The following is a 14,010-nucleotide window of genomic DNA, read 5'->3' as shown; positions in this document are numbered from 1 at the left end:
CTTGTAGAATCGATAAGGTGGTTGGCTATGTGACTCATCCTCCTCATGGTTGCATAAGACTACCCCATTGGTTAAGGGACGCTGGGAGCGAACGCCGCTTCCATTGCATCAGCATAGGGCTCGGGGTCTTCTTTTCCTTAGAAGGATGCAACTCGTGGCTTCATCAGCCAATATGGATCATCCAACCCATGTCTCGCCGCGTAATGATCAACATACAGCTTCATCGTTTCCATCATCAGAGTGTTGTATCGCACCGTCCCTAACAACTCGTCAAGTTGCATTTGTATGCCTCCGAAAGCCTTCTTTGAAACGACTTCCTTCAGAAGGGCAAAAGGCATCTTCGTCTTGTGTTTCCAGTGCTAGTTTCACTCTTGAATTTTTTTCTTTGCAACTCTTTGAATTGATGGAGCATGGAGTTGCCTATGATGCTGTGAGTGGGGCGATGGAATTGCTTAGTTTGTTTTATAACCACCCCTGCTTTACAACATAAATTTGTAGTCAAGCGTGGAATACCAACCTTGCCTCCAGGCACACATCACAACATCTTTACGATGGGGAACATAATGGCTTGATTGAATGCAAGAGGAAATTCTTTGTACAGTTCTTGCTTCCACTATTGGATATGGTGCCTTGAGTATAACTTAATATAATGTGCTCTAATTCATTTGGTGGCTGCTCTAGTATGTGCAACCTAGGCTCTTTATTGATGGACATTTTAGCAAGGAAATCAACTCATTTATTCGCTTCTCTACAGATGTGATCAATGTGTACCTTCCATTTCTTGCAACCAAGTTCTAATATGCTTTTCATCAGTTCAAGTCTATTGTTTTTTGCCTCACTCGTACACACCATTCATACTACTACTAAATTATCGCATTCGAATGAAACTTTCCAAAAGCCCTGATCCATGCTAGCTTCAATCCAACATATATGTTCCAAATTTCAACTTGTGTGATTGTATAAATGCCTAGGTTCCTGTTGAATCTTTCCATCCAAGTCCCATGGTTATCTCGAAAAATCCCTCCGCAACCATCTTGTAAAATTATAAGCTAATACAATGATAAAATTACATTCCAAATTTCATAAAAAAAATTATAATTCAATTTGTCCTTGAAAGAAATTCTAACTCCACCCCTAATGCACTACAAATAAATCTGATAATAACAGTAAAAGTACCATGGAGGCCCTTGTATTAGGAGCTAGATTGCATTTTGCCCCCTTCACTTTAAAAATGGGCAAATTAGTCCCTATGCATTAGATCAAAGAGTAAATTGGTCTTTCTGTTAAAAATTGCATCCACTTCAACTATTAAAAACTAGTTCATATACGTAAGTATGAGGTAAATACGGCATGCCATGTGTCACATTGTTTGATTATTCCATTAGTCATGTCAATTTTTAACAGTATAAATAGATAAAAACTTAACAAAAAGAATCAATTTGCTCTTTGATTCAATGTATATGAACTAATTTATTCATTTTTAAACAAAAGAAGCAAAGTGTAATATGACACCTAGTATAACAACCTCCTTAATATTTTTACCAATAATAGCTTATCATAAAGAAGTTTTGAAATTAGATTTTATGGCATTCCATAAAATCTAAAAAGTAAAACCTATGAAAGAAAAACTATATCTCATCCAATCAGTAGGTTTTGATATGATTTTCCACCAAACCTAAAAGATAATTGAATAAAAACGAAAGGAAATGACCTTCATAAAGAAAAAGAAACAAATCCCTAAAGGGTGGGGCATAATAAGTTTACTTCAATGCACATTAAAACTTATATATATATATATATATATGTGTGTGTGTGTGTGTGTTTCAACGTTTTTCAACCTTCTTTAATATTTTAACCTTAAAAGAGTCAAAGTTGGCATTGCATACGTAAAATTGACAAATTTTATAATTGAGGCTAACTTTATTGAATTTTAGAATTCAAATTAAAATGATAAATTTTATAAACAATAAGGGTTAAGTTTGTTGAAAGTTTTTAGATTTAAGATCAAATTGATAGAATGTGTAAATACTGGAGGGCTAAATTTATAATTAGGCCAAGAAAAAAAGAGAGTTTCCGTCAGCTTTTCATCAATCGTCTAACGAAAAATTGACTAAAATATTTAATTTCAAAAAGTTAAATGACTAAATTGAAAAAAAAATAGTTGAATGATTAATGTTATAACCTTAAAAGAGTCAAAGTTAGTATATTACATGTGTTAGGGACCAGGATGAGTTTTCTATCAGGTTACAATCAACAATGTCCTTGTCTCTTTACTATATACACTTATTTCCCTATGAACCTATACAATCATAGAAATGAAAATAAAAAGGGTATTAATATTTAATTGTTGAATTCAAGTGGGGAAATTGATTAATGTGAATAGATAATATTGGAAAAATATAGGGGGGCATTACAGGGACTCTATGGAAATTGGTCTTTTTTGGCTTGTCTATTTGTCTGAAAATAAATAAATAAATAAATTGAAATTTTAGGTATTAATGTGGGGAGGTGAGACATGCTTAGGTTTGCCATGAATTGTTTAGGAAATCCATGATTTGGACATGTCAGGGAAATGGTTTAATTTATAACCTTATCCCATGTGATTGTTAACAACTCCTCCCTCATATGAAGTGTAAAGTGACACAAAACAAAACCTTTTTCTTATTTTTATATTATTAGTAATAAAAATTAGGGTTAATTGTACCCAATTCTCTAAATTTTATATTCATCTCATAAATTCAAAATGTTTTAATTAAAATATTAATATTATATTAACTAAACCCTTTGATCAACATTAAATGTTGATTTAAATATAGCGTGTAGTATATTTAAAAATATGTGGGGTAAAATTTTAAATATATGTATCTATAGCATTAATTACTTGGATTTAACATGTTAAAAAATTCTTCCTAAATTTTAATAACACGCTTGTTTTATTTATTTATTTTAAGCACGTAACATTCAAGTTGCCTATTAAATAGGTAAACATGTCACTTAACAATGCTTTATGTCAAATCTAAACTTCTATTTAACTACTAATATGATGACTAAGTTGATAAAAGGATTTCATTAATACAATATTAATAATTAGATGTCTCGGTTATAATGTTTTGAAGTTTATAGACCCTAGTTTGGAGGCGTTTGATGTAATTAACCCTTTTGAAAATATTAGTAATACCAATGAGCATTGGGTTCATAGAGAACTCAAGTTCGAATATTGAAAATGACATTTAGAGACGAAGCATAAATTTTTTCTTGGGAAGGGGTTAAGATTGAGTTATAAATTTTTATGAGAGCCAAAATGTTCTTTTATCATTGTATTGACATATATTTTTATAATTTTTAGAAGACTAAATCAAAATCTTATCATTTTTTAGGGGGACACACTCTAATTTTACCATTTATTTACTAAAAGTTTGATAATTTTTCAAGGACTAAAAACACAATTTTTCATTTTAAGCCTACGCTTCCTTCGTCCCTAGTGGCATTGTTAAAAAAAATAGAGAAAGAACCATAAATAAGATATTAATATGAAAAAAAATTACACTTTTGTTATCCTTATTTCTCTTTTCTCCTCGGCATATCTTTTCAATCTTTGTTGATTGTTGGCTAAAGTTCTTTTCTCTATTCTCAAGACACCCCAAATCTCAAGCAACTGATAGGGGAAAAAAAAAATAAAAAAGTGGTTGCTAGTCTAAGCCACCCCCTTACAAAGCTAAACCTATGAAACAAACGTTTTTCAAGCCAAAAAATCAAAAGAAACTTGGCTTGCTTCAATGGAAGAACCACCTCTAAAGCATGAACCACGACGTGAGAGCCTCTACCAATGCTTTAAAAAAATAATATTATTAATATATCATATATTGACAGGTATATAATTTTATTAGAAATCTTATTACATGCGTATGTATGTGAAAATTACAAAATTTGAATATAGATATATGTTTAAAAATAACATACAATAAAAATTAAGCGGTAAAGTTTGAAACTAATAATAAGAACAACAAATATGCAATATGTACGGAATTATAATAAAAATAATTGAACTTGTGAGTAAAAGAATTGAAATAGGTAAATACATCGTAGTAAGAATATTAAATGCACTCCAATTGTTTATCATGATATTATCATTTTTCTATAGCACGTCAAAAGAGATCAATTTAGTGAAAGAAAATTTAATATTAAAGTTAATTTTCTTAAGTTTACTTAAGAATTATTATTGGTGTAGTTAAAGAATTTTTTTATAACTCCATTAAACATGACTTCACTCCCCAAAATGTTGATTTTAGTTCTTTTATTTTAAAAATATATAAAAGTATGAAAAGGCCATCAAAATAATAATAGTAGCCATTTGATAAAAGGGTATATTAGTCCTTTTCCAACCGAATTGGCACCCGTGACACCAACTTAGTCAAGTGATTTTATTAATAGTATAGATAGATACACAAATTTTGTGAGAGAGAACATTTTATGTTAAAAGGTTTTTTAATTTACTTAAGAATTATTATTGGTTAGTGTTAAAGAATTTGTTTATAACCCCATACAGGTTCAATCCCTAGACATGTTAATTTTAGTTATTCTATTTATAAACTATATAAAAAGTATGAAAAGATAAAAGGTTATCAAAATAATAGCGTAATTTAATAAAATGGTATATTAGTCATTTTCTAATCGAATTAGCACCGGGTTAACCTATGACACCAATTCAGTTAGGAGTTTTGTTAATAGTATAGATATATATATATATATATACAACTAGTAGAGATAGTAATTTGTACATCTTAAAATGTATAAAAAACATTAAAACAAAGTTTGGTTGTGTGGTAATTTTAAGGTTTTACTAATACAATTGGTGCAAGTTCAAATCCTACCATATGTATATTTTTCTTGGTTTTTGTTAAAATAAAAATACTAAAATACCCTTGAATAATATGACTGATTTTAATTATGAAAGAATATTTTTGTAATTTCCTAACTGAGTTTGTAACAACCCGTTTTTCAGTGGTTCGGGGCCACCAAATCTGATGAATAAGTTCGTAAATATTATATTGAATATTTATGAGTTAATTGTGACTTTGAAAATGTTTTTGATATAGTGATTTTTATTTTATAAGCGATTTATTAAGTTCAAGTGGTATGACCCTAAGATCAAGTGGTTTTAGAAAATAAGGTATCGGGACCTCGTTTTTATAAACTGAGCCGTAAATATTTTATAAATATTTACGGAATGTCATTAATATGGTATTAAAGTTCCGTTGAAAAATTTTAACATTTTGATAGTTAATTAAAGAAAAGGACTAAATTATATAAGATGCAAAACTTAGTAATTATTACATTTAGATGATTAAATAACTTATTAACAAAATGAGGAAGGACCTATGTGATAATTTAGCCTTAATTAATATGGTTGGACGGCAACTTGAATGGAAATGATAAAATAATATAAATTCAATGACAATTTTATAATTAAATGGAAATCAACACAGATTAAAGTGAAATTAAAACATTTTTATTTCATTTCTTCTTCTTCACTCCAGCGAAAACCATAGCTATGGGGTAGGTTTCTGTTTTGGCTTTATTCCTTTACATGTGAGTATAATCCATCTTATTTCTTGTAACTTTTATATTTTTGAGATCGTTGCAATTAGGTTCAGTTAGCCCGTAACTTCGATTTTAAAACTGTTCAAGATTTTAAATGTTTCCATTAATGAATCTTGTGATTTTTTATGTTAAATGATGAATTTTAGATATTAATTTTTATTTAAAAGTATTTTATTAAGTGATTTTGATGAATTTTTTATTTGGGACTAAATTGTTGAAATAGTAAAAATACAAAGGTTTTTGTGAAATTATTGCAAAAATGGGCTGTATTTAATGTAATTAATATTATGATAGCATTGGGTTGCATTAAAATGGTTAGTTTGCATGTTTTGGGCTTAGGGCTAAATTGAATAAAAGTAAAACTTTAAGGTTAATTTTTAAAAATATAAAATGACCAAATTGCATGAAATGAATTATTTTATTGTATAAATTAATATATTGAATGAAATTATTAATTTAGATCAAGATCGGGAGGAAAATAGAAAATTACCAAAATGACCCTAAACTTTGGTATTTCTGTAATTTAGCCAGGTAAGTTCGTATGGTTAAAATTTAATATTTGTATAAATTGATGATTGATATTATATATATGTTCTATTGTTGAAATTGAATTATTTTTGTAAATATATTATCGAATTTAATACTAAGTTTGGATTGAACGCGAGATTTGAGTACATTTGGGATTTGGTGTATGACGGGGGTTTGGAGTGGAGATGGTAAACGAGGGAGATATCAGAATTTTACCCAAGTAAATTGGGGTTCAACATTTGTTGCGAACTCTCGTGTTTTACTTTCTGTTTGACGTGATTCGGGTGGATCAGCTCTTACGAGCATCTGTTTAGCTCTCACGAGCTTATGTTCAGCTCTTTTGAGCTATTGTTCAGCTCTTATGAGCTTTTGTTGGCGTTTTCGGGAGGACCAGTTCTTATGAGCTTCTATTGACGATGTACTCTTATTCGTAAGTCATTCTTCGAATGGAAAATCTCAGTAAGGTAATATGTTTAATGAAGTTTGAAAGATTTGTTATTTATTGAATATTGATCTGAACATAAATGAATTCAATAGTTGAGACTGTGAATGATGCTTAGGTTTGTTCTAAGCTTATGGTTACATTATATCATGTTTAATATTAATGATATACAATGAAATGGTAAATGACAAAAATGGGAATATGCTTATGTTCATGAAAAGCTGGTATGATTCAAAAGGTGAATTTTCTTATAAAATGATTTATCATGTGATTGACTCCAAATGAGTTGTATACTTAAATGCACTAACTTGTGTATTGATGATGGTGATTAGGCTTATGTCAAGTTTGAGATCATGATTAATGTTTATGCTTATATCGATATTATACAAATGAAACGGGTAATAAAAGGTAATGAAACGGTAAGTTCATTATTGAAATGTGATATGATGAAAAGGGATTGATGAATTGAATGATGTACTTATATATGAGAAATTACGTATGCTATGGATAAACTTACCTATGATGTGAATAAATATATTAATCGGTGAGTTGATTTTGTTATTTAAGTTTATGCTTACTAAGTGGAATGGAAAGTAAGTAAATGAAGTAATTCATAGTTCTATGAAAAGATTAATGATGGTGTATAATGTTTATAAAATCCTATTAAGTTAGGAATGAAATATATATATATATATATATATATATGATGTTGATAGACTTACTCATTTATATGTTGATGGTTATGTAGTTGACAAATCTTGAGGCATTGGTATAAGTTTATATTTAATCTATAAAGTTCATTGATGAAATGGAATGTTATGTTTAAAGTTTATACGAGCTTACTAAGCATTCATTACTTACGTAGTTGTTTTTCCCTTACTTTATAGATTATCGGAAGCTCGATAGGGTTGGAAGCTTGTCGGAGTTATATCACACTATCCATCAGTTCTATCGGTACTTTCAGATGTTTTGATTTTGGTTATAATAGCATGTTTAGGTATTCTGGTTAATGTTGGCCTATATGTATTTTGTTGAGATTAGCCACTTATTTGGCTTGTGTTGTGGCCCATTTTGGGTTGTGCATATTTGCCTTATATGGTTGATGTGTGATTCAGTTTATGGTTGTATGGTGAAAGGTAAAATGTTAGCTAAATGTGCATTTTATACATGTGTTCTGGGATTTGATGAATTGATCATGAATCGGTACCTTGATATGTAAGGTATATATATCTAAATATGTTAGTATTTGAAATACATTTTAGCACCAAATGGTATGTTTTCGTAGGTAAGTGACTTAGTTTGAAATAATGCAAATTAGATTGGTAAACCTTGGGTACAAATATGCATATAAGTTAGTTATACACATGAATATATTGAATACATGAATACACATGTTATAAGCTATCATTTAAGGTGTCTAAAGGCATATTGGTTGTAAGTGAATATACTACATGTTTAAGGATTGATTTTACTTGTTTTGGATGCCATAATATGGCTTGTTTATATGCACAATGTTAACTGTAGGTACATGCCTTGTTAGGTGTCAAAAATGGCTTGTAAAGTAGTCTATTTTCGTCCACACGGGCAGAGACATGGGCATGTGTCTCAGCCATGTGTGACACACGGCCGTGTGTCCTCTATAGCTTGTAAAGGTTTGCAAATCAATATGTTCACATGGCCTAGCACACAGGTGTGTGGCTTGGCCGTGTGACCCAAGCCAGTATACTCACACGGACACGGGCACGGGCTTGGACACGACTGTGTGTTCCTATTTCAAATGCCCATACGGCCTAAGACACGGGCGTGTCTCATAGTCGTGTGAGTCACACGGCCGTGTGACCCCTGCAGTTTTGAAAATTTTAAGTGTTTTCGAAAAATTATCTAAGTTTCTAATTTAGTCCCAATTTGTTTCTAATGTGTATTTTGGGCCTCGAGGGCTCTATAAGGGATAATATATATGATTTTAATTGGTTTTTGACATGAAATTTATATAATATGAAAAGTTTGCATTTTCTATCTGTTTAATTTGTAAACTTCGGTAATGCTCCGTAACCCTGTTTCGGCGACGAATTTGGGTTAGAGGTGTTACAAAGTTGGTGTAACTGAGTTGGTACCCGGATAACTCATGACATCAACCCAGTAAGAGGTTTTATTAATAGTATAGATAAAGATAAGTGAACTTATTTTTAAAAATTTTAAATGTGTTATACTTTAGTTTGTTGATAGTGCATGAAATTATATATTATCAGTACGTAAAAAAAAAAGCTTTTGAGATTTTATAAGTATAGATATATGTTCAGGTAACTATAAAGTAAAATCAAACCATTACAACGCATAAACAGAGAAAGAATTAATCCAAACAAAATCCACCCCATGACAAGGACGAAGTCAGAAATTTTTTTTGAAGGGTCGAAATTAAATTATATATTTTTATAAGAGCTAAAGTACAATTTCACCATTATATTCGTTAATATCTTTATAAATTTTAAAAGACTAAATCAAAATTTACCATTTTTAGGGGGCTAAAGTGGAATTTTATTATATACAAACATATAGTTTTATATATTTTAGAGGGTAAAACTATAATTTACCCATTTTAGGGGAGAGAGGGTGATTCGCTTGCGTGCCTCCCTTTGGCACCACCGAAGTCCCATGATAACTTTGCATGGTGAGACTCGAATCTAAATACTCATTGACCTAGAACCTCAACTTTTGCCAACAATATTAAGGGACGGCAATATAAAAAATATTATTTAATACTTATGTTTTACATCTTTATATCATCAATACTATTCTTTAAGAGATTGATTGAGTTTGCATCAAATTGCATCTAAATTCAGCTATGAAATTACTAAAAACCTATTATTTGTACAAAACAATAAATATTATTTTGAGAATATTTTTATCATTTGCATATAATATAAAAAAACATATACATATAATAAAATTTAAATTACTAAAAACACATTTAACATTTACATATGTAGTAATCATAAATCTTGTTTAAATATCATAATCATGATAGAATAGTAGATGTCTTAGAGGCAAGTGGTGATAAACATACACACGAATTATTCATTGGTCCACATGGAGCATAAGTTAAGTAACCATGGCAAGGCGCCGCCAATTTAAGATCACGGATCAATCAATTCTAAGCATTTGAAACTCTTTGAATTTAAATTAATTATTATGAAAAATGCATGCATTACACTTACCAATTTAACATTATTCAAATCATCATGCATCTTTTTATTTTTAAACTTGTTCTTAAACTTATCATACATATACACCCCCCCAATGTCACATATCAAAAATATTTTAATTCAAACCAAATTAATGGTTCTTCTTTCAACTTCAAAATGAATGTTAATTAGATTAGTTTAAATTTTGAATTATTATTTAAACTTCAAAATATTCTATATTAGTATCGTGTGAACCAAGTTCTTTTGTCTACCTAGTTATTATTTTGGGTGTTTGGATTTGACATGTTGCATTTAGAAAAAAATGTACATATATCTTGGATTTGACATGTTTGAAAATGAGATAGATTTACTAAATTTTATTGACACGGTTGGGCAAGCAGAGGCCTTGGCCCTTCTAGAAACGATAAATTTGCTATATAGACCTTTTAAATTTTAAAAACTTTCAAGTTATTATAATGTTAAAATTGCACTTTGACCTCCCAAAATTTATGATTTATGTCTGTTTTTCTTTTTTAACGTGTTTGATCCATATTGTCTAAGTGATAAATGCACACATGTTTATAATATGGTTCACTTGTTCTAAATGTCTTTCCACATCGGAATCGAACTGCATTTAACACCTAAATTAATGACTTGATTGACACAATTATTTAGTTTTCGAGATACATGATGCAATTAACCCAAAAATTATATCCTAAAAAAATAAAACTTAAAATATATGTATGTTAGTCAATGGTTTTTATTATTAAATAAACAAATTAGGTTTTGGCATTTGCTGTTTTTTTGAGTAATTGAGTTGGTGAAGGGCAATTGGAGACCATATTTTCGTTAAATATATTATATTTGTTACCTTCTAAAGTTCTGCACGAAACCGCAACTCTAAGACCAAATATTTAATTAAGTTCCTAATTACAACCCGACAACTCACTTAAATTGACCATTGGTGGCCACCAAGGGAAAAGGTGATGAATCCGTGAAGGCCAGACCGATATAATTTTTATTCTAGGCCAATCTACTAACTTGATTTTTTTTTTTTGTAATTTAGTCCTTTTTTTGTGCTACGTGAAAAAAAAAATTAAGTGTAATAATTTCTACATTAATATAAATGGTCAAATTCTTCTAATACTCTATGTACTATGTGTAACTTATGGAATTGGTTTATGTATTTTAATTTGGTTAGTATTAGTCCTTGTCCCTTTTCAATTGGTTAATTTTAGTTTTATATTTTCAATTTTGAAATTTTAATCATGAACCAAATAGTAGTAGTTAGACCCATTAGGTCAAATTCTAAAATTGATTTTATAATTTGTGAATTTAATCCTTATTCTCTAATTTGATTACTTTTAGTCCTTATGTTGTTTGAATTTTCAAATATCAATTCTGACTCAAACGATAGCTATTAAATCCATTAACCGAAATAACATGGATTTTTTGTGATGATTATGTGGAAATAGTAAGCTCTTTCTTCTTCTTTTTTTCTTTTTTTTTCTGAAAGGGTGGAAATAAAAAGTTGAAATGGTATTACACGTGATAATATATTTGTCGCATAAAGATTTTCAAAACAACAAAATTTAACTTACCATTTGATCAATACTGAAATTTTAAATTTTGAAAAATATAAGGACTAAAGTTGACCAAATTAAAGTGCAGTAACTAAATCCACAATTTACTCGTACTACGTGGACTAATAGCAAAATTTGATAAATATAATTGCATGCATCTTTTGTTCTTTTAAAGATACTTCAAAATCCGATAATCATATTAAGTTTGGACTAAATCCAAAGTTAAATCAGATTAGAACTCCAAGGAAAAGATAAAGTTTTCTCAAAATTTATTTTTCATCCCTAAAATAGGAATCCAAAACCTTAAATAAATATCGAACTCTTTTACCTCTTCATCTATCCTAGTCCTGAACTTATTATAGCTTTAAAGGGTTTACAAATATAGAGTGTATTAATATATATGTTTGCTTCATCTTTTACGACAAAGATAGTCCTTGCCTCTTGTGTTTATGACCAAAGAAACCACATGAAAAATTCGACAAATGAAACTAGGCAAAGGTGGCCGGTGGGCTTTTAAATTCATTCATTTACCTCATTGATTTTGTCTTGTTTTTTGTCTTTGTCATTTAGCTGTTTTGTTTTATGATATTAAAAGAAAGATGACTTGGTTTGGGAAAAGCCCTAAATTTGGGCATATATTATTACTTTCTCTGTCACATTATGCAAAGCCCATGTGGGTTTCTATTTTTGGACAATATGGGCATATATGTTTCACTAGGTCTGGTCAGCCTATGTTTCTGTTTCATGTTAACCTTTTTTAGCCCAAATTGTACACTTTTTGTTTACTAAAAACCCATTATCAAGGGCATAAATCCATGGCTTATATTAGATTAATCTTAATGTAATATAACTTAGTGAAGTTTTTACGTAACAAAATCATGTTCATACCTGCACAAATTGGTAAAACTATCATGAGGTTTATATATTAGGAGTCAACTTATATTTTTTTTACTAAAAATGGTATAGGAACCCAATTTAGTCCGACCCAAGACCCAAAAAATAAACAAACAGAATACAAAACCAAAAATAAAATAAAATCCAAAACACTAAAAGTCCAAATTACAGTCTCACTAACACAAACTCTAAAGCCCACAACATTAAGTTTTTTCAGAAAACTAAAACAAAACCCTAGCCCCTTCATGCCGCACCCCCCTCGTAGGCACGCCGCCCGAAGCTTCTCGTCACCCGAGGTCTGCCACCGTCAACCACCACCTGCAAGGACAACAACCAAACACGCAAAAGAAACAATAGCAAACTATAGAGAAAAAATAGAAAAATAATACTGTAATTTGACTATAAAAAGCCTACAAAAACCGATTGTAAGTGGGTGTTTAAAAAAAAAAGAAATTGAATAAAAAATCAAATTAAAAAAAAGGGTGATTCTCTTAATTTATTTTTATTTATTCTTCGAAAAAATAGAAAAACAATAAAAGAGTTTTTCTTACCTGTTTTGGTCGCCAGAGAGAAGAAGAAACCGAAGGGCTTCTCTATTTTTGGCCTGATTTTGCCCAGACTCTGGTGTTTTTAACCCCAAAACGGGGATCCTCTTGAAAAGGGTGTTAAAAAGGGGCATTTTGGGTTTTCCTGGGCACCGAGAACGGCGGAGCCGTTGCCGGCAACCTGTGGCCGGCACGGTGAATACTCGTCGAGGTCAAGGGCGGCCGAAGGGTGGCTTGGCTAAAGGGGAGAGGATTTCAGATTTAAAAAAAAAAACTAGGGTGTGAAATGATTTTTTTGAAAGATTATTGGCTTAAGTAGTGGTGCAAAACGACACCTGACTCGATCCACATTTGGAATCCGCGTGTTTTTATTTAGAAGGGATATTTGAAATTTTAATCCTCCCGCTTTTTAAATACCCTTCAATCAAAAACCGATTGTAAGTGGGTTTTTTTTTATTAAAAAAAAAGAGAAATCAAATACAAAAAAATCAAATTAAAAAAAAATGTGATTCTTTTAATTTGTTTTCATTTATTCTTTGAAAAAAATAGAAAAATGATAAAAAAGTTTTTTTTACCTGTTTCGGTCGCCGAAGAGAAGAAGAAACCGAAGGGTTTCTCTATTTTTTGCCCGATTTTGCCCAGATTCCGGTGTTTTTAACCCCAAAATAGGGCTTCTCTTGAAAAGGGGGTTAAAGGGGGCATTTTGGGGTTTTTCGGCCATCGGGAACGACGAAGCTGTTGCCGAAAACTGATGGCTAACACGACGGTGACTCACTAGGGTCAAGGCTGACCAAAGGGTGGCTTGGCTAGAGGGGAGAGGGTTACAAATTTAAAAAAAAAAAAAAAAGGTTTGAAATGATTTTTTTTGAAAGATTATTGGCTAAAATAGTAGTGCAAAACGACACTATTTTGGGCCGATTTCCAGAAGTCAAAACGACGTCATTTTGACGCAACTCGTGACCCGATTCGATCCACATTTGGAATCTGCATGTTTTTATTAAGAAGGGATATTTGCAATTTTAATCCTCCCGCTTTTTAAATACCCTTCAATCTAGTCTTATTTTCAAATTTCTTTTTTCTTTTAAATTTATCCACTCAAATTTTTTTATTTTAGTCCCCTAAGAACGGTGCGTTTAGAGGGTAAGGGGATAACTTTCTAGTTAGTCCCTGTCCTTTTTAACGCGTTACATTTTAATCTTTATTAGCCTATTTTTTTATTATTTATAATTTATACC

The 14,010-nt window shown here is 30.4% G+C and overlaps 1 long non-coding RNA gene across 1 annotated transcript; it reads right to left on the bottom strand.

The window, feature by feature from the left end:
- Window positions 1-12,365: 12,365 nt before the first annotated feature.
- LOC105762410 (uncharacterized) lies at window positions 12,366-13,041 on the bottom strand. The gene is made up of 2 exons (XR_001123898.2): window positions 12,782-13,041; window positions 12,366-12,548 (listed from the first exon to the last, which is right to left on the bottom strand). It is a non-coding gene; the product is annotated as an uncharacterized LOC105762410 (long non-coding RNA).
- Window positions 13,042-14,010: the final 969 nt, after the last annotated feature.

Source organism: Gossypium raimondii, chromosome 12 (genome assembly GCF_025698545.1).
Source record: "Gossypium raimondii isolate GPD5lz chromosome 12, ASM2569854v1, whole genome shotgun sequence".
Taxonomy (NCBI): Eukaryota; Viridiplantae; Streptophyta; class Magnoliopsida; order Malvales; family Malvaceae; genus Gossypium; species Gossypium raimondii.
This window is presented reverse-complemented; position numbering and strand designations above follow the sequence as displayed.